This window comes from Balaenoptera borealis (genome assembly GCF_965194805.1).
Source record: "Balaenoptera borealis genome assembly, chromosome: X".
Classification (NCBI taxonomy): Eukaryota; Metazoa; Chordata; class Mammalia; order Artiodactyla; family Balaenopteridae; genus Balaenoptera; species Balaenoptera borealis.
The window spans coordinates 83,818,190-83,845,625 of record NC_138881.1 but is presented as its reverse complement, the minus strand read 5'-3'; the positions used below and the strand labels follow the sequence as shown (position 1 = coordinate 83,845,625).

The following is a 27,436-nucleotide window of genomic DNA, read 5'->3' as shown; positions in this document are numbered from 1 at the left end:
GGGTCCTGATGCACAGACTACTTTGTGTGTGTCCTCCAAGGGTGTGGTCTCTGTTTACCCCAGTCCTGTCGAAGTCCTGCAATCAAATCCCACTAGGCTTCAAAGTCTGATTCTCTAGGAATTCCTCCTCCCATTGCCGGACCCCCAGGTTGGGAAGCCTGATGTGGGGCTCAAACCTTCACTCCAGTGGGTGGACTTCTGTGGTACAAGTGTTCTCCAGTCTGTGAGTCACCCACCGAGCAGTTATGGGATTTGATTTTCCTGTGATTGCACCCCTCCTACCATCTCATTGTGGCTTATCCTTTGTCTTTTGATGTGGGGTACCCTTTCTGGTGAGCTCCAGTGTCCTCCTGTCGATGATTGTCCAGCAGCTAGCCATGACTCTGGTATTCTCACAAGAGGGAGTGAGAGCACGTCCTTCTACTCTGCCATCTTGGTTCCTTTGCACTCTCACTGAGATTCTTTTAAGGTGCTCAGTATGCATTTTTAATTCCCCTTTTAATTATGCCAATTAAAACTGTGTTCATCCTGGGGTCTACCAGAAGGCAATTACACTTCTATCCTTTAGACATCCGGAAGCCTGAGGATTCGCCATAATTGCGGTAATCTCTTGCTTTATTCCAGATTCTCCACCTCTAATTTAGATAAATATTAAACTCATCCTGCAAAAGCTATAAATCTTCTGGTAACTCTTATGGCAACATTATATAGAAGGATTCTTTCCTCCTGGGGGTTTAACTAGCAGATCATAATATATCTAGTACTATTATCATCTTAAAAATTTTTGTCATGCAGAGTCCCATTAGGTTAAAAAAATTCACATCATTATATTATACAGAAGTCCTGACTTCTTGCTGAGCTAGCTTTTCATCCAGTTATAAACCATATCTAGGGAGTGACATTTCAGGGTCAACATTGTGTGCATAGAATGAACCTGCTTCTCTAGTCAAAACCTATTATTTCCTTGAGAAACCCTGATATGTAAATTATTTTTTACTGATCACTTAGATCAGGGCTATATATACCACAGTAACTAGACCACCTCTATGGTCAAATAATATAAAGGATACCTTCCAACCCAGTTTGTAATATAGCATTTCTAACCCTCTCATAATCTCCATTTTGTTTCTATCACTAACACATGTAGTTACAAATAAGATCAAAGTTGGTGCACGGTGTGAGTGGCTAACTAACACTTTGGAAGTGAGATTGTGATCAGCTAACTACTTTTCTTCACCTGAACATGTTTCTTGTTCCCTCTTTGTAAAACCACTACAAAAGAAACTTTTGAATCTGCTCTGAACATCCCACAATAGGGCTAAATGTTTAGGTACAAAAATCATTCAAATATTATAGTGTGGAAAGTAAATTTTATATCTACAGTAAACATTATAGCTACTAGAAAGGAAGTGCTGTGCTTACTCATGGCCCCCAAGAGAATGCTTTCTTCAGAAATGAATGGCTTTTTATTTTTAAGGAATGGGAATCCTACAAATAGCAAAGGAGACTGAGATCTGGGACTGAGCTCAGGGGAAGATAAGCTATATGTAAGAAGGACTTTGCCAATCAGAGAAATGTTGGTAGTCACTGAAGAGAGTCATGTTTCTTTAGTCACCTTGAGTTTTATGACATCCTGTATAAATTGGAAAAAGACCTTACTTACATGTGCTTGCATGAGCACAATGAAAGGTGGTGAAGAAAACATCCCAGAGTGGTTAACACTGGTTACCTTGGTGAAGAGAAACAGGTAGTGGGAGTGGAGAGAGATGTTTAAATTTTTTTAAGCCTTTATCATTTTAGAGCAGTTTCAGGTTTACAATAAAATGGAGAGGAAAGTACAGAGATTTCCCATAAACCCTCTGCCCCGTCACATACATAACCTCCCCCTTTATCAACATCACTCACCAGAATGGTACATTTTTTGCTAAGGATGAACCTACATTGACATATCATCACCCAAAGTCTACAATTTACCTTAGGGTTCACTCTTGGTGTACTCCATTCTATAGATTTGGACAAATGTATAATGACATGTATAGACCATTATAGTATCATACAGAGTATTTTCACTGCCCTAAAAATCCTCTGTGTTCTACCTATTCATCTCCTCCCCCTCGCCCCCAACAACTATTGATATTTTTATTGTTTCTATACTTTTACCTTTTCCAGAATATCATATAATTGGAATTACGCAGTTGTAGCCTTCTCAGCTCAACTTCTTTTACTTAGTAATATACATTTAAGTTTCTTCCATGTCTTCTCATGGATTGATAGTTCATTTCTTTTTTTCCCCAGTTTTATTGAGATATAATTGACATCTAATATTGTATTAGTTGAAGGTGTACAACATAATGATTAGATATATGTATACATTGCAAAATGATTACCACATTAAGTTTATTTAACATCCATCACCTCACATAGTTGCAAATATTTTTTTCTTGTGAAAAGTTTTAAGACCTACTGTCTTAGCAACTTTCAAATATACAATACAATATTGTTATTTCTTCACTTCCTTTTAACACTGAATAATATTGCACTTTCTGGATGTACCACAGCTTATTTATCCATTCACATACTAAAGAACACTTTGGTTGCTTCCAAGTTTTGACAATTCTGAATAAAGCTACTATAAACATCCATGTGCAGGGTTTTGTGTGAACATAAGTTTTCAACTCCTTTAGGTAAATACCAAGTTATGCAATTGCTGGATCACATGGTAAGAGTATGTTTACTTTTGTAAGAAACTGCCAAACTGTCTTCCAAAGTGGCTGTACTATTTTGCATTCCCACCAGCAATGAATGAGAGTTCCTGTTGCGCAACATCCTCACTAGCATTTGGTATTGTCAGTGTTTTAGATTTTGGTCATTCTAATAGGCATGTAGTAGTGTCTTATTATTGTTTTATTTGCTATCTGTATATCTTCTTTGGTGAGATGTATGTTAAGGATATCCATGTTTAAGGTCCCTTTTTATAATTAAGTTGATTGTTTTCTTCTTATTGAGTTTTAAGAGTTCTTGGCATATTTTGCATAACAGTCCTTCATCTGATGTGTCTTTTGGAAATATTTTCTCCTGGTCAGTGGTTTGTCTTCTAATGCTCAATATTGTCTTTCACAGAGCAGAAATTTTTAATTTTAATGAAGCCCACCTTATCAATTATTTGTTTCATAGATCATGTCTTTTTTTTTTAATTAATTAATTAATTTATTTATTTTTGGCTGTGTTGGGTCTTTGTTTCTGTGCGAGGGCTTTCTCTAGTTGTGGCAAGCGGGAGCCACTCTTCATCGCGGTGCGTGGGCCTCTCACTATCGTGGCCTCTCGTTGCGGAGTACAGGCTCCAGATGCACAGGCTCAGTAGTTGTGGCTCATGGGCCTAGTTGCTCCACGGCGTGTGGGATCTTCCCAGACCAGGGCTCGAACCCGTGTCCCCTGCATTGGCAGGCAGATTCTCAACCACTGTGCCACCAGGGAAACCCATAGATCATGTCTTTGGTGTTGTACCTAAAAAGGCATCACCATATCAAATGTCATCTAGGTTTTCTCCTGTGTTATCATCTCAGAGTCTTACAGTTTAGCACTTTGCATTTAGGTCTCTGATCCATTTTGAGTTAATTTTTGTGAAGGGTGTAAGGTATGGACCTAGGTTCATTTTTTTGTATGTGGATGTCAATGTTTAAGGTTTTTTTTTTTTTTGAATGCATCTCTGTGTTGCTTTTCTTGTTATAACACACATTTATTACCATTATAATTTTTAAATCAAAATGTATTTTTAGTGAACTTACTTTTACTGAGAAAAATTGGTTAAATCTTTGTTCCCTAAGGCTACTGTAGGTGACAGACTTTTCATTAAACTGTATTTGGATTAACAAGCGTGGAATGTTCTAGATTAGAGTGTCACAACCACAGAACTGCAGATGGGGTTTTAAGATTGTTTCTATACTTCATACCTCAGTATCACTGAGAAACCCCAAACCACAAAAGTGATTGCCCACACCTCTGGAACATGTGAAAATATGCTTTGGATATTGCAATATCACATGAGTACACCACTAATATTAAATAGAGCCTTTTCCCCCTGGATTGTCTTCTTTCACCAAAGAAAGAGGAATTTTCACATAACAAGAAAATTGGGTTAGAAAAGAAGCATCTTGTGCAGACCTGCAGATTCTCTCTTTCAGACTAAATCATGAAGAGAATTCCCTCCTCTGAGAAATTCAACTCCCTTATCCCAACATACAAAATTTGAAGTTAGAAGAGGCTTTCAGGATCAATCACCCCAAGACAAGTCCCTCCTTTTACAGAAAAGTCAACTGAAACCCATAGGTATTAAGTGATGGCCCCAAAGTCACACAGTTACTAAGTAGAATCCCAGACTACTGTTTTTGCTTTCAATTACATCCTCTAAATCCTACCCTTGGAAATTTTGCAGCCACTGGGGGTACAAGAATATGAAATAGAAGTGTCCCTCAAGGTTCTTTGTCACAATGTTGTAAAGCAAAATGGACAAATGTGATTTTTACAGTTCTTGTTTCATGGAAGTTCTCTACAATATGGAGAAACAAAATGGTATCTTATAAGGAACACATATAGCTATAAACAAATATAGACGTCCCTGAAACATAGTAGAAGTAAACATGTGTTCCTTTTTAGCACTGTAATGTGTGCTAAGTTGTACCTTTATGACAATCATTGGAATGTATTAATACTTATTATAATTGAAGAGAAACTCGAACTTGCAACAATGTAGTGACGAAATGGGAGTGAGTTCTGTTGGGACTGCTTTGAAATTATCAAAACAATGGAATAATCATCAGCCATGTTTGTGACCTCACATCCAATTTTCATGTTTGTATGGTTTGAGCAGTTTGAGAAATACTATAACATGTCAAACAATGTAAACAGAGAATATTAAAAAGGAAAAAGAGTATGAATTTGAAGCATAGATGTGGCATTAAAATTCTGATATTGTTTGCTTATGACAAAGATTTAATTAGAAGAAAGTGGCACTATTAATTCATTTTCATGATAAAGTTTATCAGAGGAAAACAAAATAAAACATATGGGTTTGAATCCTTTTCCATGATAATTTTTATACTCTGCATGATAAACAGCACCCTAAAGTGTTAACTTCATCTTAGGAAAAGTTGACGTAATTGTCCAATTCATTCCAAATCATTCAGCCTACAGAAAGAATCTTCTGTGGTCAGAGTAGGTAATATATATTACTTCCAAAAACCACGTGGGCTTTTGTATTGTATTTGTTTTATTTCTTTTATTTCCTTTGTAAATGGTTACCAAATTCACTTGCCTCTGAAATGTATTGAGCATCCAGTCATTTCCCATCATAAACCACATCTTGCCTTTACCTGAAAATGTATAATAACCAAAAATATATACCATTTATTACATTCCAATTATGAGTTAATGATTAGACTCTTTACATGATACATCATTTACTTCTCACAACAGAACTGTGACACAGCTATAATTTTTCACATTTACTAGATGAAGAAACTGAAGCTGAGAGAAAGTAGCTTGCCCAAATTCATGCATTTAACTGAGCGGCTGAGCCAGGATTTGATCCTCAATCTGTCAAAAGCTGAAGTCAAACTCTATGGCCTTTCTACTATATTACATTTACTCCCTAAGAAAACCATGGCATCTTGGATTTACAATGTGATTTTTTTCCCCAAAAAAAATCCAAGATTCTTTCTGATTTGGGCCTTACCATAAGAAATCCTTCATTAATGTAACATGCCTATTGAAAGGCCATGCATGATAGGCCTGTATCCAGCTACTTCTACATCTCTCAAAAATGTTACCAAAGAGCTGACTGATTTTGGAAGCATGCAGCAGTGAGCATGAGCTTGCAGTAAGCAGCAGCTGGAAACAGACCTTAGTTCCCTAACTGGGAATTGAACCCAGATTGCCTGCATGGAAACCAGGATCTTAACCACTAGACCACAAGGCCAGTGGCTAGAGTCTCAGTCCCCAGTCCTTTGTCTACCTTGAAAGGATGAATCTGACAAGGTGATGGAAAATATAGAAGAGAGTAAAGTGTTTATTAGAAAAGCAGAGTACATGCGGAAAAATGCACTGGTGAACACAGCAAGAGAGTAGCTAGAATCGTGCCTTTGGGAAGTCTATATCCTTTTTAAGGGGGGCAGTCATCCAGGTCTTTGTCTTCTTGGCCAATCGTATTGTTTTGACCACATGGCTAATTTGTCTCTGGACCCTCCCCTGGGTGCGCACACACCCCCTCAGTCAAGATGGATTTCATCGCAAAGGCGTCTGGGAGGGGCAAAGGCAAAACTTATTATGGTCTGGTTTCCCCTGCCTTTTTGACCCCGTGAAGACTTTTGCACATGTGTAGTGCCTCACTTGCCCCAAAGATGGGAAATGTATGACCTCTTGATCTTTTAACAGGGTTTAGCCCCTCTCTATCCCTGCCATAAAAATGTCCAATGTCCGGTTATCTATCCTATTTCTGTTATTGTTTCTTATATCGAAATGCAGATCTCAAAATGTAGACAGGAGTCCAGTCATAAATATACAGTCAGGAGCCCATTGGTCTCTCGCCTCAGGAAATGTAAACAGGGGACTAGTAGTGAATGTCTGGCCTGAAACCCATCTTTTTCTCACCCCAGGAAGTGTGAACAGGAGACCAGTTGTAAATGTCTAGCCTGGAGCCCGTCTATCTTCTGCCTCATTACCTTACATCTTTCCTCTTTGGCCAACAGCCCTTTTCTCTACATTCCCAAATGCTTTTGGATTGTCCTAATTATTCCACTTTTTTAGAAGAACTTGATTCAACTTCTGTGGAACAAGCCTACTGCCTACAGAAAAGTTCCAGTGGTGTAAAATCTCTTCTTTTCAGAATCTCTTTTCTATCAAGATTTTTCGTTTTCAATTCCATTGCCCAGGCTTTGAGTATCTGTATCTTCTTTACCACATTGGCTTCACCTTCTGTGAGAAGAAATGTGTACCCACTATGAAGCTCCAGGAGAGCAATTTCTTTTCCTTTTCTCTTCTTACCATTCTCCATTACTAGTTTCGTTTCCCCTCTCCCTTCTCACAGCACTGTAATTGCTGATGCCCTTCAAAAATGTTTTCTTTGTTCTATCATGAGTCTATTTATGCTTTGTGGCAATCTGGAATAACAAAAGTATGTTTTCGGCTTACTTTCTCCTTTATCATGGTGGATAAAGTACATTTAATACAAATATAGATGATGAATACCTCTGACAAAAAGGCAAATGCAGCAAACTCTCTGCAGGTCAGTAAGGTAAGCCCCTTGAGGTTCCAACCTTATTTTAATATAGTTAGGTTCATAAGTAGAACCATAACCCTATGTAATTTCCCTCCGTAGCTGTCTCAGTAACCTGCCAGTTGTACTGAGCTTTGCTCCCTCTGGGCTTTGAGAGTTCTCTTTTGTCATTTGTCTGCCTGTAGTACAAGGACCACTGGGTTGACAGTTGCTGGCATAAGGTTAGTAAATTTCCGTTGACCATCGTGAGTATCTTAAAGCAGCTGGCAGATTATAATCCACCCAAATAAATAAAGGAAAAAAACCTAGGAGAATTTTAGGTAATACATTTCTCAATTCTGCCTTTTAGCCTTTGTTAATGTCAAGATCTACCTATTCACCTCCAGACAGTTGACTGTTGTTTAAGGAAATCGAATATAATAGAAAACAATCAGAGTTGAGCTCTGAGATCATGTTTCTAAAAAGTGCTGATAGAATAACGCAGCCTTCTATAGAAAAAAAGTAGATGCATCTTAAAATTTAAAAATGATCAGGGCCAGTGTTCCTCTTTTTTGGGTACAAGCAACACCTGCATTGGATGAAAGGCAGAATGTAAAGAGTGTCTCTTCAAAACAAATATTTAGAAAAATATAATACTATGATTTTGAAATAAACGGTGCAATTCTAAGTGTCTTAAAATTGTTTTATCTCAACATGGGGCACTTTTTGTTCATCTGTGAAAGCAAAGCTTTTGGGGATTAAATCTGGAATACTAGGGCTATCCTGAGAAATAGAAAAGGAACCAGTGTAACTGTGTATGTAGACTGATTTTCCCACTGTGATATAGAGAGAGAGAGTGGGGAAAGCACCTTGTCAAGGAAGGGTATTAATTAAGGCTGTTAACCAATACAATTAATAGCGATGTCATATGAGGCCACATTGTCCAGCTCTTGGTTAAGAGCAGTCACTAAGCAGCAGTTGGGTTCCTTTCATGATTTTGATTTGTTTTGAAAATAGCACAGCCCAAGCCATGGATTGCTATCCGTTTAAGAAAAACCAGACGATTATGGACAGTGGTGAGTTTGAATCACCTACCAGGAGATGCTGAATAGTTTCCTGGAACCTTGAGAACAAGACTATTCTGGGTAATTTCACTTTCTCTTCTCTGTTGTTTGCAGCTTTGTTTCAGGTATGAAATAGAAGTTATCACTGTTACCCCCAAAACATTATTCACCCTGGCTCAGAGTCTTCTGTAGAGGATGCTGATTATTTGAGATTGTTAAGCTGTTTTGACATTGTTGATCACAAGAAGCCTATTGACCTGAATGGTAGCTCTGTGGCTGATATCAAGCCCAAAAGGACTCTGAGAAGCAGGATGGCAGCCACTTCTCCCCAATAGCTCCTTCAGCTATAAAACCTGTTGGACATAATCTGATGTCATGACATATTTATCTCCAGCATGCCTATGTCCTCTATCTGCTAGTAGTTCATGTCTTAAATATGAGTTTTAAACAAAATTTTGCTTCAACTGTGACCAAAACTATCAAAAAGTCTTATAGAAGAAGAGCTGTCAGAAATCCATCAAGATGAAGCTTAAGTTAATTTTGAAAAATGGAAGATGTAGACATAAATTGAACTGCTTCAATGGAGAAAGAGTAAATATTTAAAATACAAACATGGTATTCAAGGCAGGACTAGTAACAATGGAACTTTAAAGTAACTTTGGACCTCAGAAGCCTCATTTTATTTCCTAGCAATCCACAGGCCTGTCTCCTTTGATAAAGAGTGAAGGACTTCACAATGGGAATCCTTGGAGATTTTTCATTCATCCTGAATAACTAACTCATTCTATCTGGACCTTACAGAGCTAGTTGGTATAGAATGAAGCAGCATGACTTCTGGAAACCCAGACTACTAATATCCTAGCACACAGGTTTTTATGTTCTATGTGATTTAATTATATGATATTCATTTGATTCCATGCTGTGACTGACAGTCTCAGGAGCTTCAAGGAAGCTCGCACTGGGGGAAACAAGGGAAGAAATAGCTCAAGGAGTCTTGATGTGAAAAGGCGTGGAATAAAAAATGAGCATGTGCTTGTAAGAAGATGTGTTTCTTTCAGATCTAACTATTTAAGAAGGTCACTAGACTGGAATTAGCTCAAAGAAGAGCCCATGAAAGCAAAGTGTCCAACTTGGAAATAGACTCCTATTGAGGAAAATGGTCCAATTTTGGTTCATCTGTTTGTTTTCCCTTGCCAGTGTACATCCAGTGTGTGTATTAGAGAGTTAAAAACAACCCTGCTAAGCTAGCCCCGGTACATTTAACTGGGAATTAGTGGGTTACCTAAAGACAATCACAAGAGAAGTTGGGCAGGAGGGAGTACCCCTATTCCTGAGCTGATTTTGACTGTCCAACCAACCCCATCAAATCCTCTATTTTGGGAAGTACACACACTAGGTGAAAAAGAGAAGGCAAATCTTTTGAGCTCAGGACATTATCCTGAATGACACTAAGTTATATTCTGTTTTCTATTTCAAGTGCAATAATAACTACAATAACAGCAGCTATTACTATTACTACTATGACTGTTACTGATGCTGCTGCTATGAAGTAGCTACCAGTTATTGAGAATCTGCCAAGGGTCGGGCACCGCAATAAGCATTATATATGCATTATCTTGTTTAATCCTCATTCATCCCTATGAGGTGGATTCTATTTTTATCCGCAGTTTAGAGATAAATAAACTAGGACACTAAGAGCTTCAGCAACTTCCCAAGGTCACATGGCATGGAAGTGGCAGAGCCAGGATTCACACCCAGGCAGATATCGAAGCCTCGGAAATATCAGTAACCAGAGTGACTATGCCCCTCATGAGTGACCTCACGTCCTCATTTTCTCATGGATCCTTTCAATAAACCTCCATCCTTAGGGGTAATCTGGTATGTCTCTTTCTTGCAACTTTAAAGATCTTTTTAAAAAATGTCTTCCATAGATATATAGATGTATAGATATATTTTATTGAAGTATAGTTGATTTACAATGTTGTGTTGGTTTCAGGTGTACAGTTAAGTGATTCATTTATACTTATATGTGTATTTTATTCCAGATGCTTTTCCCTTATAAGTTATTACAAAATACTGAGTAGAGTTCCCTGTGCTATACAGTAGGTCCTTGTTGGTTATCTACTTTTTACATAGTAGTGTGTATCTCTTAATCTCAACCTCCTAATTTATCCCCCCTCCACTGCTTCCTCCTTTGGTAGCCATATGTCTATGGGTCTATTTCTGTTTTGTAAATAAGTTCATTTGTATCTTTTTTTTTTTTTCAGTTTTAAAGATCTTAATACCACCACTTACATCCTTGTTCTTAGTCACGGTCTATTTTAAATTGGATAAAAATCTCTCCAGTGTGAATCAGGAAGAACTAGTAAAAATAAATATATATTGGATACCTACTTAATTCAAGACATTCTGTGAGGCTGTGTGAAGGATACTATACAAAGAAGCATTATATATGTTCCCTGGCTTCACGGAGTTTACAATCCTGGTAAAATGAACTGTGTATATTGTTGACATAAAGAGAAAACTCACAATACAAGAAGTGTTTGGGAATGTTAATAGCTCAAATTCAATAAGCACATATTATGTACCAGACTCTAGGTGAAGTACTTAATGTCTTTTGTCATATTTAATCCTTACATGAACACCACCAGTGCTATTGTTATCTCATACTTATAGATGAGGAAACTGAGGGTCAGCAACAGTGAGTACTTTGGTCAAAGCTGTCCAGCTAGTAAGCAACAGAACCAGATCAAAAACGTAGGTTGTCGCTACTGAGCTCTGACCGCCACAGCAACAGTCAGCTCTACCCACCACCAGAGCCTCCCATCAAGCCTCTTTGATAGCCTCAACCACCAGAGGGCAGACAACAGAAGCAAGAAAAACTACAATCCTGCAGCCTGTGGACCAAAAACCACAGTTACAGAAAGACAGAGAAGATGAAAAGGCAGAGGGCTATGTACCAGATGATGGAACAAGAAAAAACCCCAGAAAAACAACTAAATGAAGTGGAGATAGGCAACCTTCCAGAAAAAGAATTCAGAATAATGATAGTGAAGATGATCCAGGACCTCGGAATAAGAATGGAGGCAAAGATTGAGAAGATGCAAGAAATGATTAACAAAGACCTAGAAGAATTAAAGAACAAACAAACAGAGATGACCAATACAATAACTGAAATGAAAACTACACTAGAAGGAATCAATAGCAGAATAATTGAGGCAGAAGAACGGATAAGTGACCTGGAAGACAGAATGGTGGAATTCACTGCTGCGGAACAGACTAAAGAAAAAAGAATGAAAAGAAATGAAGACAGCCTAAGAGACCTCTGGGACAACATTAAACGCAACAACATTTGCATTATAGGGGTACCAGAAGGAGAAGAGAGAGAGAAAGGACCAGAGAAAATATTTGAAGAGATTATAGTCGAAAACTTCCCTAACATGGGAAAGGAAATAGCCACCCAAGTCCAGGAAGCGCAGAGAGTCCCATACAGAATAAACCCAAGGAGAAACACACCGAGACACATAGTAATCAAAGTGGCAAAAATTAAAGACAAAGAAAAATTATTGAAAGCAGCAAGGGAAAAACGACAAATAACATACAAGGGAACTCCCATAAGGTTAACAGCTGATTTCTCAGCAGAAACTCTGCAAGCCAGAAGGGAGTGGCATGATATACTTAAAGTGATGAAAGGGAAGAACCTACAACCAAGATTACTCTACCCGGCAAGGATCTCATTTAGATTTGATGGAGAAATCAAAAGCTTTACAGACAAGCAAAAGCTAAGAGAATTCAGCACCACCAAACCAGCTCTACAACAAATGCTAAAGGAACTTCTCTAAGTGGGAAACACAAGAGAAGAAAAGGACCTACAAAAACAAACCCAAAACAATTAAGAAAATTGTCATAGGAACATACATATCGATAATTAGCTTAAATTTGAATGGATTAAAGGCTCCAACCAAAAGACACAGGCTTGCTGAATGGATACAAAAACAAGACCCATCTATATGCTGTCTACAAGAGACCCACTTTAGACCTAGGGACACATACAGACTGAAAGTGAGGGGATGGAAAAAGATATTCCATGCAAATGGAAATCAAAAGAAAGCTGGAGTAGCTATACTCATATCAGATAAAATAGACTTTAAAATAAAGAATGTTACAAGAGACAAGGAAGGACACTACATAATGATCCAGGGATCAATCCAAGAAGAAGATATAACAATTATAAATATATATGCACCCAACATAGGAGCACCTCAATACATAAGGCAACTGCTAACAGCTCTAAAAGAGGAAATGGACAGTAACACAATAATAGTGGGGGACTTTAACACCTCACTTACACCAATGGACAGATCATCCAAAATGAAAATAAATAAGGAAACAGAAGCTTTAAATGACACAATAGACCAGATAGATTTAATTGATATATATAGGACATTCCATCCAAAAACAGCAGATTACACTTTCTTCTCAAGTGCGCACGGAACATTCTCCAGGATAGATCACATCTTGGGTCACAAATCAAGCCTCAGTAAATTTAAGAAAATTGAAATCATATCAAGCATCTTTTCTGACCACAACGCTATGAGATTAGAAATGAATTACAGGGGAAAAAACGTAAAAAAGACAAACACATGGAGGCTAAACAATACGTTACTAAATAACCAAGAGATCACTGAAGAAATCAAAGAGGAAATAAAAAAAATACCTAGAGACAAATGACAATGAAAACACGACGACCCAAAACCTATGGGATGCAGCAAAAGCGGTTCTAAGAGGGAAGTTTATAGCTATACAAGCCTACCTAAAGAAACAAGAAAATTCTCAAGTAAACAATCTAACCTTACACCTAAAGAAACTAGAGAAAGAAGAACAAGCAAAACCCAAAGTCAGCAGAAGGAAAGAAATCATAAAGATCAGAGCAGAAATAAATGAAATAGAAAGAAAGAAAACAATAGCAAAGATCAATAAAACTAAAAGCTGGTTCTTTGAGAAGATAAACAAAATTGATAAGCCATTAGCCAGACTCATCAAGAAAAAGAGGGAGAGGACTCAAATCAATAAAATCAGAAATGAAAAAGGAGAAGTTACAACAGACACTGCAGAAATACAAAGCATCCTAAGAGACTACTACAAGCAACTTTATGCCAATAAAATGGACAACCTGGAAGAAATGGACAAATTCTTAGAAAGGTATAACCTTCCAAGACTGAATCAGGAAGAAACAGAAAATATGAACAGACCAATCACAAGTAATGAAATTGAAACTGTGATTAAAAATCTTCCAACAAACAAAAGTCCAGGACCAGATGGCTTCACAGGTGAATTCTATCAAACATTTAGAGAAGAGCTAACACCCATCCTTCTCAAACTCTTCCAAAAAATTGCAGAGGAAGGAACACTCCCAAACTCATTCTATGAGGCCACCATCACCCTGTTACCAAAACCAGACAAAGACACTACAAAAAAAGAAAATTACAGACCAATATCACTGATGAATATAGATGCAAAAATCCTCAACAAAATACTAGCAAACAGAATCCAACAACACATTAAAAGGATCATACACCACGATCAAGTGGGATTTATCCCAGGGATGCAAGGATTCTTCAATATACGCAAATCAATCAATGTGATACACCATATTAACAAACTGAAGAATAAAAACCATATGATCATCTCAATAGATGCAGAAAAAGCTTTTGACAAAATTCAACACCCATTTATGATAAAAACTCTCCAGAAAGTGGGCATAGAGGGAACCTACCTCAACATAATAAAGGCCATATATGACAAACCCACAGCAAACATCATTCTCAATGGTGAAAAACTGAAAGCATTTCCTCTAAGATCAGGAACGAGACAAGGATGTCCACTCTCACCACTATTATTCAACATAGTTCTGGAAGTCCTAGCCACGGCAATCAGAGAAGAAAAAGAAATAAAAGGAATACAAATTGGAAAAGAAGAAGTAAAACTGTCACTGTTTGCAGATGACATGATACTATACATAGAGAATCCTAAAACTGCCACCAGAAAACTGCTAGAGCTAATTAATGAATATGGTAAAGTTGCAGGATAGAAAATTAATGCACAGAAATCTCTTGCATTCCTATACACTAATGATGAAAAATCTGAAAGAGAAATTATGGAAACATTCCCATTTACCATTGCAACAAAAAGAATAAAATACCTAGGAATAAACCTACCTAGGGAGACAAAAGACCTGTATGCAGAAAACTATAAGACACTGATGAAAGAAATTAAAGATGATACCAACAGATGGAGAGATATACCATGTTCTTGGACTGGAAGAATCAACATTGTGAAAATGAGTATACTACCCAAAGCAATCTACAAATTCAATGCAATCCCTATCAAACTATCAATGGCATTTTTCACAGAACTAGAACAAAAAGTTTCACAATTTGTATGGAAACACAAAAGACCCTGAATAGCCAAAGCAGTCTTGAGGCAAAAAAATGGAGCTGGAGGAATCAGACTCCCTGACTTCAGACTATACTACAAAGCTACAGTAATCAAGACAATATGGTACTGGCACAAAAACAGAAACATAGATCAGTGGAACAGGATAGAAAGCCCAGAGATTAACCCACGCACCTATGGTCAACTAATCTATGACAAAGGAGGCAAAGATATACAATGGAGAAAAGACAGTCTCTTCAATAAGTGGTGCTGGGAAAACTGGACAGCTACATGTAAAAGAATGAGATTAGAATACTCCCTAACACCATACACAAAAATAAACTCAAAATGGATTCGAGACCTAAATATAAGACTGGACACTATAAAACTCTTAGAGGAAAACATAGGAAGAACACTTTTTGACGTAAATCACAGCAAGATCTTTTTTGATCCACCTCCTAGAGTAATGGAAATAAAAACAAAAATAAACAAGTGGGACCTAATGAAACTTCAAAGCTTTTGCACAGCAAAGGAAGCCATAAACAAGACGAAAAGACAACCCTCAGAATGGGAGAAAATATTTGCAAATGAATCAACGGACAAAGGATTAATCTCCAAAATATATAAACAGCTCATTCAGCTCAATATCAAAGAAACAAACACCCCAATCCAAAAATGGGCAGAAGACCTAAATAGACATTTCTCCAAAGAAGACATACAGACGGCCACAAAGCACATGAAAAGATGCTCAACATCACTAATTATTAGAGAAATGCAAATCAAAACTACAATGAGATATCACCTCACTCCTGTTAGAATGGGCATCATCAGAAAATCTACAAACAACAAATGCTGGAGAGGGTGTGGAGAAAAGGGAAACCTCTTGCACTGTTGGTGGGAATGTAAATTGATACAGCCACTATGGAGAACAATATGGAGGTTCCTTAAAAAACTAAAAATAGAATTACCATATGACCCAGCAATCCCACTACTGGGCATATACCCAGAGAAAACCGTAATTCAAAAAGACACATGCACCCGAATGTTCATTGCAGCACTATTTACAATAGCCAGGTCATGGAAGCAACCTAAATGCCCATCAACAGATGAATGGATAAAGAAGTAGTGGTACATATATACAATGGAATATTACTCAGCCATAAAAAGGAACGAAATTGAGTCATTTGTTGAGACGTGGATGGATCTAGAGACTGTCATACAGAGTGAAGTAAGTCAGAAAGAGAAAAACAAATATCGTATATTAATGCATGTATGTGGAACCTAGAAAAATGGTACAGATGAGCCAGTTTCCAGGGCAGAAGTTGAGACACAGATGTAGAGAATGGACATATGGACACCAAGGGGGGAAAACTGCGGTGAGGTGGGGATGGTGGTGTGCTGAATTGGGCGATTGGGATTGACATGTATACACTGATGTGTATAAAATTGATGCCTAATAAGAACCTGCAGTATAAAAAAAAACAAACAAAACAACTAATACTAAACTTTCATTGGGTTATTTGTATGGAAATATGTTAATATAAATGTTTCAGACATTACATGAAATTTCTAAAAATCTTATATTTGTATTTGTATGGAAATATGTATGGAAATATGTTAATATAAATGTTTCAGACATTACATGAAATTTCTAAAAATCTTATATTTGTATTTGTATGGAAATATGTATGGAAATATGTTAATATAAATGTTTCAGACATTACACGAAATTTCTAAAAATCTTAAAAAAAAAAAAAAAAAAACCTAGGTTGTCTGACTTCAGAGACTAAACTCTTCACCAATAAATGACAGTTGTTCTTATGGCAAATGTCTAAGTAAGTGGCATGGTCAGTAAATATCTGGGAGCACAGGGGAGGAAGAGAAATTTTCCCCTAGGATAAAATTGATAAATATATATTGGGTGTGAGTTTTCATTATTATGTAAAGGTTAGTTTTACTTTGGAGCAAGCAAACGGGATATAGTAAAGTGGAAACTTGCAAAATAGTAGCATTGTAATGCAAACATTTGCATTGCAAAGGTTTATTTGCTTCACAAAGAATCATCACAGGTTTCCTTTAAAGACCAGCCTCCCCTATTGTGCTCAGACTATGACTGGATTCCCCACACACACACTGAGGGAAAGAAAGAGTGAATGTACACAACGTTTCTGTAATATGACTATTTTATAAAACAGGATACAACTTTACCGCATTTCATACACAAAATCTGAGACTTCCAACAAAGACCAAATAGATAAGAAAAAAAAACCAAAAAACTATTTACTCATCACCTTGTCTGACTCCCTCATTTTATAGATGAGAAAATGGAAGCTCAAGTGAGATGATTTGGCCAGAGTTAAACAGCTAGTTAGTGGCACTCTCATTAGTGATTTGCAAGACCCATGTCTTTTGTACTCCAGCCTTGTTTTCTTTAAACTATACCACTTCACTGTTCTTTAATAAGAAGCAAAAATAGCATCAGTAAATTTTAGGTAAAATATTCTTCTCTATTGTTACAGTACATGGACATATGTGATCCTGCATATAAGAGGATAGGGCAGCGATGAAATAGCCCATATTAACTCCTATCACAACGATTCAAGTTTACTCACTTCTCTCACCCAATTTCTCTCACCTTGTTAAGGGCCCCCAGAATGAATGCCATTCATATATCTGAAAGCTAAGAAGGTACTTACTTGGCTCTGTGATACCTTCCCTTATCAGTGGAACCTCACATGCTTCAAATGTGACGTCAAACGTAATATTTGCTTTGCATAAGCAGTTCAGAGAAGCTTTCTCTACCAATTCACCAGGCCTGATAGATTTACTATATAACTTCTTGCAGTAATACTTGTAAAAGGTTAAAGGTAAAACCTTTGCTTTCACTCCTGATTTGTTTGAAGAATAATATAAGCAGTAAATAAGTGAGGTCTGCAAATAAGAGATAAAGCCCAAGAAGAATTTTCATGTGGATGATCATAGATGAAGTATAAGCATTTACTCTCTTGAATTGTGTGGATCTAATAGCCTTTAGCCTATGTGATCAGAATTTCTATCAAGTCAATACCCGGTCCTCATTCTTAAGAGTGTTTGATTCATACCATTTATATTTTGCTCTGGTTCATTAAACATATAATTTATTGGTTATTAAAATGCCCTGCAGTATTTTTCCATTACAGAAAAATATAAAAAGTGATTTATGCAGCTTGTGTGTAAATTGATACATGTCATAAAGACAAGAGTTGTAATTTGTTTCCAAATAGTACTTCTTTACTCTCAGAACTGGTTACAGCTCTCAAAACCTCATCACAGCAAAAACTTGATTAAATCTGTTGGTTGTATTGCTTTGGACGCAAAAAGCTCCCTTCATAAAATCTATTGCTCTACATAATATGTGCTACTCTTTTAGCCTTTGGTCACAGCGTACACCTGTGCAGGTTGACACATAAAAATGGACAAATCAAGAAAAAGAAAGCTGCCTGGCCCACATGAGGTTACGTATTTCATACTTTATTTCCCCAGCAGTCATTTCTAGCAGCAGGGCAGAAAAGACTAAAGACAAATGGTGAATCAAAGGAAGGACAAAATGAAATGAAAATGAAGGACAAACATGATAGGATATTTTCAAGGAACATCTTTTTGATGTTATATCTATTGATCATAAACAAAAATCCAAGCCCAAGGGTTATGGCTCTGGATCATCAAACCTCATCTTGACTTATAGTGGCTGCCTGAACCATTCCTCCCCAAACACCAATGTTTGATATTTCTAAACAGAATATTTCTCACCATAAAACAGAGCATTCTCATTTCAGGAAAAGGTCAAGTGTGGATGAAAATCTCTTGCAGTACTAATGACTTTTTCAATCATATTTCTCCTTTGAATATATATAGCTTCTTTCCTTCCAGAATGTCCCGTGTTTGCTTTCAGCTTCTCCCTTGCCTGCAATGCTAGAGCTATGCATATGTGATTCTAAGACAAATGGGGGGCTTGTCATTTCAGAGTCATTAATTTCGGTAAATAAGCATTTGTTGGGTTTTAAGTATTTTATTATTAAATTCACCATGTATTTGGTGCTCTTTTACTTTTCTTTTATAATATTTTGTAGCGAATTTTAATATCACTTATACTTTATCATCATAAATGAATGCCAGCAATGTTCTTAAGAGCTGCAAATTCTGCTACTTCACCTTCCACAGCCATAAACTCATTCACCCTACCCATCCTAATGGGGCTGGATTAATGAAGCTTTCAAAAGTGCAACATTTGGCAAAAATTACAGAAGTACCTGAAGGACTGGTTATTTGCAGATTCACTAGAAAAAGATGCTGTGATTTTGGCTGCTGATGAGCATGTATGTAATATCCCGCTGTATTGCCTCCAAGATGCACTGCATTCTACTCTCTGTTATCCACACTAATGAAGAGGAACAATAGAACAGATAATACAAAGCAGCAGGTGACTTGCTGATCTCTTCATTAACCTGGGGAGTAGAGAGCAGGGATATAGGAGCTGCCACAGGAGAGGAGTACACCTTATTTTTTCCTTCTAAGGACAATCATTAAAAAAAATTCAAACATGAATAATTTGTCTTTGAAAACTGCCCGCCTTGTCCATTTCCTGCCTTTCCCAGGAACTAGCTTCACTGCTCATATTCTAGCTGCCCAGGACACTCACAAAGCTATTTCACCTTTTCTGTCCAAAGAGCCTTATGCCCTGTTTCCCTGCTCTCATACCCATCCCAAATCAAAGCATGCCTGCTCCATGTTCCATTTCATTTCATCACTAATTTATGCTTTCCAAGGTGACATAGCACACATGTTGCCATTCTATTCCCAACATGCCCACAGGAGACTGCATTAATTAGGTATTCCACTTTTTCTTACTAAGCCTGGAGTCAGCCTCAGAGACTTTCTCAATGGTCCAGGCAGCCATTACCACTTCAGTGAAACAAAAAGTATGTGATAAAAATTATATGATTTGAATAGAAAGATACTTTCATAGTTTGATAAAGAGTATAACATAAGTGCTAACAGTGAACCACTTGACACATTTTCAATAAAGTCAGAAGGTAGATACAAGGATTTTTATTATCACTGCAGTTATGTAGCATTGGAAGGGGAATCATGAGAAGTAAAGTATTAAAAATTCTTTGTGTAGTTCAGCTAGAGGATAACAATGTTGACTGATTGTAGAATTTGCTAGGTTAAAATAAGTATATTAAAATAGCTAGGTAATCACTGAAAATTTAAAATAAAATTCAGCCCAAAAGATTACAAGAAAGTAGAAACAAAGGAAATAGAAAAAATAGGACAAATAGAAAGTACATAAGATCATTTAAATAAATGTAAATATCTCAGTAATCACTGCCAATATAAATGGACTAAACTCTTCAGCTAAAAGACACATGATTGTTCTACTGAACTTTTTTTTTTTAAACCCAATTATATACTTTGTCAAAGAATATACAAAAAGGTTAAAGTTAAATGATGAAAACATTGTACTACACAACAGTAACCCAAAGAAAGTGACTGCAGATACATTAGTACCATACAAAATAGAATTTAGTAATTAAAAAAAAATTTTTTAAATTCTGTACTAGAGGTAAAGAGAGTCACTACATAATAACAAAGGTCTAATTCACCAAAATGATAAAGCAATTTCAAATGTGTGTTAACCTAGTAACATAGCTCCCAAAAGAGAAAACAACGGCAGAATTATAGAAAGAAGTTTATAAATCTGTCATCCTCATGAGATATTTCAACATAATTGTCTCTGTAATAGAAAATTTGAGTAGATTTTTAAAAACAAATAGGGATACAGATGATTTGAACTGTAAGTTTTGAAATGTGAAAGGATTAGTACCATACAGACCACACTCTTTGACTATAATATAATTAAGTCAAAATCACATATTTTTAAGGATTTATGTTGTCATTTATTTTTTTTCCAGCTTTACTGAGGTATGATTGACAAATACAAACAGTATATATTTAAGGTGTACAATAAGATAATTTGCTATATGTATACATTGTGAAATGATTACCATAATCAAGTTAATTAACACATTTATCACCTCACATAGTTGTGTGAGGTTTTGTTTTTTTGTTTGACTGCTGAGGTGAGAGGGCTTAAGATCTACTCTCTTAGAAAATTTCAAGTACACAACACAGTATTATTAACTATAGTCACCATGGTATTCATTAGATTCCCCAAAACTGATTTATCTTATAACAGAAAGTTTGTGCCCTTTGATCAACATTTCTCCATTTTCCCTACCCCCTAACCCCTGGTAACCACTGTTCTATTCTCTGGTCCTCTGAGTTCAACTTTTTAAGATTCTTCACACCTGTTAGGATGATTATTATCCAGATACAAGAGATAACAGAGTGGGAAGAAAAGGGAACACTTACATAGTGTTAGTAGCAATGTTAATTGGCAAAACCATTATGGAAAACAGTATGGAGTTTCCTCAAAAAATTAAAAGTAGAACAACCAAGTGATCCAACAATCCCACTAATGGATATATATCCAAAAGAAATAAAATCATACATGTTTTTATATATAACAAGAAGCCCATTATTGAAAATTTAAAACAAACAAAATTCCAACTATTTCATAGATCAAAGAAAACTTCATAATAAAAATGTGAAAATACTTAGAACTGAATGATCATGAAAACATTATGCATCCAAACATATGGATGCACCTAAAGTGGTATTTTGAAGAAATTGTATGGCCTTAAATTGGTATATTATGAAAGAAGTAAGGTTGAAAATAATGATTAGACCATAGATCTCAGGAACTTAGAGAAAGAATAGCAAAATAAATCAAAGGAAAGTAGAAGAAAAGAAAAAAATGAAGACTAACATTTAATGGAATAGGAAGCAAACAAAGAGTATTGACAAAGGTATAAGTTTGTTCTTTGACAAGATTTTTTTAATGACAAACTTCTAATGGAATTAAGCAAGGGAAAAAAGAGTGAGAAAGGGCACAAATAAATAATATTAAGAATGAGAGAGAAAGGGTACAAATAAAAAATATTAGGACTGAAAAGTGAAATATAACTATAGTTGTTGATATTAAAGAGATAAGAGGATAGTATATAGAAATTTTGATAATAAATTTGAAAACTAAAATGAATGAGTAAATTTCTAGAAATACAAATTATTGAAACAGACTCAAGAAGAAATAGAAAGCTGAATAACCCTAAATCCATTAAATAAATTCAATAGACATTAAAAAAAAAATTCCAGAAGAAACCAGACTTTAAAATGTTTCCAGAGAAATTCAATGAACAGATGATTTTAGTCTTACTCAAACTCTTTCATAAAATAATAAAAGAAAAACACTCCTAATCTATTTTACAAGGCTGACATATTACTTATATTGGAACCTGAAAAGAATAGTTTATAGAAGAACATTTATGCTTTCGGTGAGAGTGTACTTTGTTCCTACCACTTTGCAAATAACAGAATGTTGATTCTCATGGATGAACAATAATATGAATTATCTAAATAATGATATGTGATAACTTTATTTTGAAAAATAGGAGAAAACTAAAGTTATAAACTTGAAACCAAGGTTCCGTCTGAGTATCCTATAATAATGAACCAAAATAATGGCCTGTGAGTTAACTAAAAAATGGTGATCATTTCCCTCTATTTCCTTCAGTGGTTAATTCAAACCTTTAATACTATTCTTTTCAAGCTCCCTTCCCTTCCCTTGCCTCTGCCTTCACTTCTTTTTTCAGAGATAATATAGAGGCTATTGAGTCTAAAGTCTCTCAGTATTATTCCCTCCATGTTATAACGTATCTATATTTGAGCATATAAATAGTCTCTCCATTACAGAGAAATCAACTAAGAAAATCTCTCCACCTGTGCTGTTTCCATCTCCTCCAGCTCTTCATTCCATCAATTATTCCCATTTTGTCCTGTATCTTCAACATCTTTCCATTTATTCTTTTTTTTTGAATTTTATTTTATTTATTTTTTTATACAGCAGCTTCTTAATAGTTACCCATTTAATACATATTAGTGTATACATGTCAATCCTAATCCCCCAGATCATTGCACCACCAACCCCAGCCCACCCCCCACCACGTTCCCCCTGTGCTGTCCATACATTTGTTCTCTACATCTGTGTCTCAATTTCTGCCCTGCAAACTGGTTCATCTGTACCATTTTTCTAGGTTCTACATATATGCGTTAATATACGATATTTGTTTTACTCTTTCTGACTTACTTCACTCTGCATAACAGTCTCTAGACCCATGCACGTCTCTACAAATGACCCAATTTTGTTTCTTTTTATGGCTGAGTAATATTCCATTGTATATATGTACCACATCTTCTTTATGCATTTGACTGTCGATGGGCATTTAGCTTGCTTCCATGACCTGGCTATTGTAAATAGTGCCGCAATGAACATTGGGGTGCATGTGTCTTATTGAATTATGGTTTTCTCTGGGTATATGCCCAGTAGTGGGATTGCTGGATCATATGGTAATTCTATTTTTAGTTTTTAAGGAGCCTCCATACTGTTCTCCATAGTGGCTGCAACAATTTACATTCCCACCAACAGTGCAAGAGGGTTCCCTTGTCTCCACACCCGCTCCAGCATTTGTTGTTTGTAGATTTTCTGATGATGCCCATTCTAACTGGTGTGAGGTGATACCTCATTGTAGTTTTGATTTGCATTTCTTTAATAATTAGTGATGTACAGCAGCTTTTCATGTGCTTCTTGGCCACCTGTATGTCTTCTTTGTAGAAATGTCTACTTAGGTCTTCTGCCCATTTCCAGATTGGATTGCTTGTTTTTTTAATATTGAGCTGCATGAGCTGTTTATACATTTTGGAGATTAATCCCTTGTCCATTGATTCATTTGCAAATATTTTCTCCCATTCTAAGTGTTGCCTTGTCGTCTTGTTTATGATTTCCTTTGCTGTGCAAAAGCTTTGAAGTTTCATTAGGTCCCATTTGTTTATTTTTGTTTTTATTTCCATTGCTCTAGGAGGGGGATCAAAAAAGATCTTGCTGTGATTTATGTCAAAGAATGTTCTTCCTATGTTTTCCTCTAAGAGTTTTATGGTGTCCGGTCTTACATTTAGGTCTCGAATCCATTTTGAGTTTATTTTTGTGTATGGCGTTAGGGAGTGTTCTAATTTCATTTTTTTCCATGTAGCTGTCCAGTTTTCCCAGCACCACTTATTGAAGAGACTGTCTTTTCTCCATTGTATATCCTTGCCTCCTTTGTCATAGATTAGTTGATCATAGGTGTGTGGGTTTATCTCTGGGCTTTCTATCCTGTTCTATTGATCTATATTTCTGTTTTTGTGCCAGTACCAGATTGTCTTGATTACTGTAGCTCTGTAGTATAGTCTGAAGTCAGGGAGCCAGATTCCTCCAGCTCTGTTTTTTTCCCTCAAGACTTCTTTGGCTCTTCGGGGTCTTTTGTGTCTCCATACAAATTTTAAGATTTTTTGTCCTAGTTCTGTAAAAAATGCCATTGGTAATTTGATAGGGCTTGCATTGAATCTGTAGATTGCTTTGGGTAGTATAGTCATCTTCACAATGCTGATTCATCCAATCCAAGAACATGGTATATTTCTCCATCAGATTGCATCATCTTTAATTTCTTTCATCAGTGTCCTATAGTTTTCTGCATACAGATCTTCTGTCTCCCTAGGTAGGTTTATTCCTAGGTATTTTATTATTTTCATTGCAATGGTAAATGGGAGTGTTTCCTTAATTTCTCTTTCAGATTTTTCACCATTAGTGTATAGGAATGCAAGAGATTTCTGTGCATTAATTCCATAGCCTGCAACTTTAACAAATTCATTGATTAGCTCTAGTAGTTTTCTGGTGGCATCTTTAGGCTTCTCTATATATAGTATCATGTCATCTGCAAACAGTGACAGTTTTACTTCTTCTTTTGCTATTTGTATTCCTTTTATTTCTTTTTCTTCTCTGATTGCCGTGGCTAGGGCTTCCAAAGCTATGTTGAGTAATAGTGGCGAGAGTGGACATCCTTGTCTTGTTCCTGATCTTAGAGGAAATGCTTTCAGTTTTTCACCATTGAAAATGATGCTTGCTGTGGGTTTGTTGTATATGGCCTTTACTATGTTGAGTTAGGTTCCCTCTATGCCCACTTTCTGCAGTGTTTTGATCATAAATGGGGGTTGAATTTTGTCAAAAGCTTTTTCTGCATCTATTGAGATGATCATATGGTTTTTCTTCTTCAATTTCTTAATATGGTATATCACATTGATTGATTTGCATATATTGAAGAATCCCTGCATCCCTGGGATAAATCCCACTTGATCATGGTGTATGATCCTTTTAATGTGGTGTTGGATTCTGTTTGCTAGTATTTTGTTGAGGATTTTTACATCTATATTCATAAGTCATATTGGTCTGTAATTTTCTTTTTTTGTAGTATCTGTGTCTGGTTTTGGTATCAGGGTGATGGTGGCCTCAAAGAATGAGTTTGGGAGTGTTCCTTCCTCTGCAAATTTTTTGAAGAGTTTGAGAAGGATGGGTGTTAGCTCTTCTCTAAATGTTTGATAGAATTCACCTGTGAAGCCATCTGGTCCTGGACTTTTGTTTGTTGGAAGATTTTTAATCACAGTTTCAATTTCATTACTTGTGATTGCTCTGTTCACATTATCTATTTCTTCCTTATTCAGTCTTGGAAGATTATACCTTTCTAAGAATTTGTCCATTTCTTCCAGCTTGACCATTTTAATGGCATAGTGTTGCTTGTAGTAGTCTCTTAGGATGCTTTGTATTTCTGCGGTGTCTGTTGTACCTTCTCCTTTCTCATTTCTAATTTTATTGATTTGAGTCCTCTCCCTCTTTTTCTTGATGAGTCTGGCTAGTGGTTTATCAATTTTTTTTATCTTCTCAAAGAACCAGCTTTTAGTTTTATTGATTTTTGCTATTGTTTTCTTTCTTTCTATTTCATTTATTTCTACTCTGATCTTTATGATTTCTTTCCTTCTGCTGACTTTGGGCTTTCTTTGTTCTTCTTTCTCTAGTTCCTTTAGGTGTAAGGTTAGATTGTTTTTTTGAGATATCTCTTGTTTCTTGAGGTAAGCTTGTATTGCTATAATCTTCCCTCTTAGAACTGCTTTTGCTGCATCCCATAGGTTTTGGATCATCGTGTTTTCATTGTCATTTGTCTCTAGGTGTTTTTTGATTTCCTCTTTGATTTCTTCAGTGATCTCTTGGTTATTTAGTAACATATCGTTTAGCTTCCATGTGTTTGTGTTTTTTTACGTTTTTTTCCCTGTAATTGATTTCTAATCTCATAGCGTTGTGGTCAGAAAAGATGCTTGATATGATTTCAATTTTCTTAAACTTACTAAGGCTTAATTTGTGACCCAAGATGTGATCTATCCTGGAGAATGTTCTGTGCGCACTTGAGAAGAAAGTGTAATCTGCTGTTTTTGTATGGAACGTCCTATAAATATCAATTAAATCTATCTGGTCTATTGTGTCATTTAAAGATTGTTTCCTTATTAATTTTCTGTCTGGATAATCTGTCCATTGGTGTAAGTGAGGTGTTAAAGTCCCCCACTAATACTGTGTTACTGTCAATTTCCTCTTTTATAGCTGTTAGCAGTTGCCTTATGTATTGAGGTGCTCCCATGTTGGCTGCCTATATATTTATAATTGTTATATCTTCTTGGATTGATCCCTTGATCATTATGTAGTTTCCTTCCTTGTCTCTTGTAACATTCTTTATTTTAAAGTCTATTTTATCTGATATGAGTATTGCTATGCCAGCTTTCTTTTGATTTCCATTTGCATGAAATATCTTTTTCCATCCCTTCACTTTCAGACTGAATGTGTCCCTAAGTCTGAAGTGGGTCTCTTGCAGACAGCATATATATGCGTCTTGTTTTTTTAATTTTTATTTATTTATTTATTTATTTATGGCTGTGCTGGGTCCTCGTTTCTGTGCGAGGGCTTTCTCCAGCTGTGGCGAGCGGGGGCCACTCCTCATCGCGGTGCGCCGGCCTCTCACTGTCGCGGCCTCTCCCGTCGCGGAGCACAGGCCCCACACGCGCAGACTCAGTAATTGTGGCTCACGGGCCCAGCCACTCCGCGGCACATGGGATCCTCCCAGACCAGGGCTCGAACCCGTATCCCCTGCATTGGCAGGCAGACTCTCAATCACTGCGCCACCAGGGAAGCCCCGGGTCTTGTTTTTGTATCCATTCAGCGAGCCTGTGTCTTTTGGTTGGAGCATTTAATCCATTCACGTTTAAGGTAATTATCGATATGCATGTTCCTATTACCATTTTCTTAATTTTTTTTGGTTTGTTTTTGTAGGTCCTTTTCTTCTCTTGTGTTTCCCACTTAGAAAAGTTCCTTTAGCATTTGTTGTAGATCTGGTTTGGTGGTGCTGAATTCTCTTAGCTTTTGCTTGCCTGTGAAGCTTTTGATTTCTCCTTCGAATCTGCATGAGATCCTTGCTGGGTGGAGTAATCTTGGTTGTAGTTTCTTCCCTTTCATCCCTTTAAATATGTCATGCCACCCCCTTCTGGCTTGTAGTGTTTCTGCTGAGAAATCAGCTGTTAACCTTATGGGAGTTCCCTTGTATGTTATTTGTCATTTTTCCCTTGCTGCTTTCAATAATATTTCTTTGTCTTTAATTTTTGCCAACTTGATTACTAT

At 36.4% G+C, this 27,436-nt stretch overlaps 2 long non-coding RNA genes across 2 annotated transcripts in view; both read left to right on the top strand.

Annotated features, from left to right (window-relative positions):
• LOC309620829 overlaps positions 1–27,436 on the top strand; it is a 443,526-nt gene that overhangs the window by 172,196 nt on the left and 243,894 nt on the right. The gene's annotated exons all lie outside the window — the stretch shown is intronic.
• Positions 259–24,470, top strand: LOC309620822. Its single transcript, XR_014239670.1, has 2 exons — positions 259–11,074; positions 16,517–24,470. It is a non-coding gene; the product is annotated as an uncharacterized lncRNA (long non-coding RNA).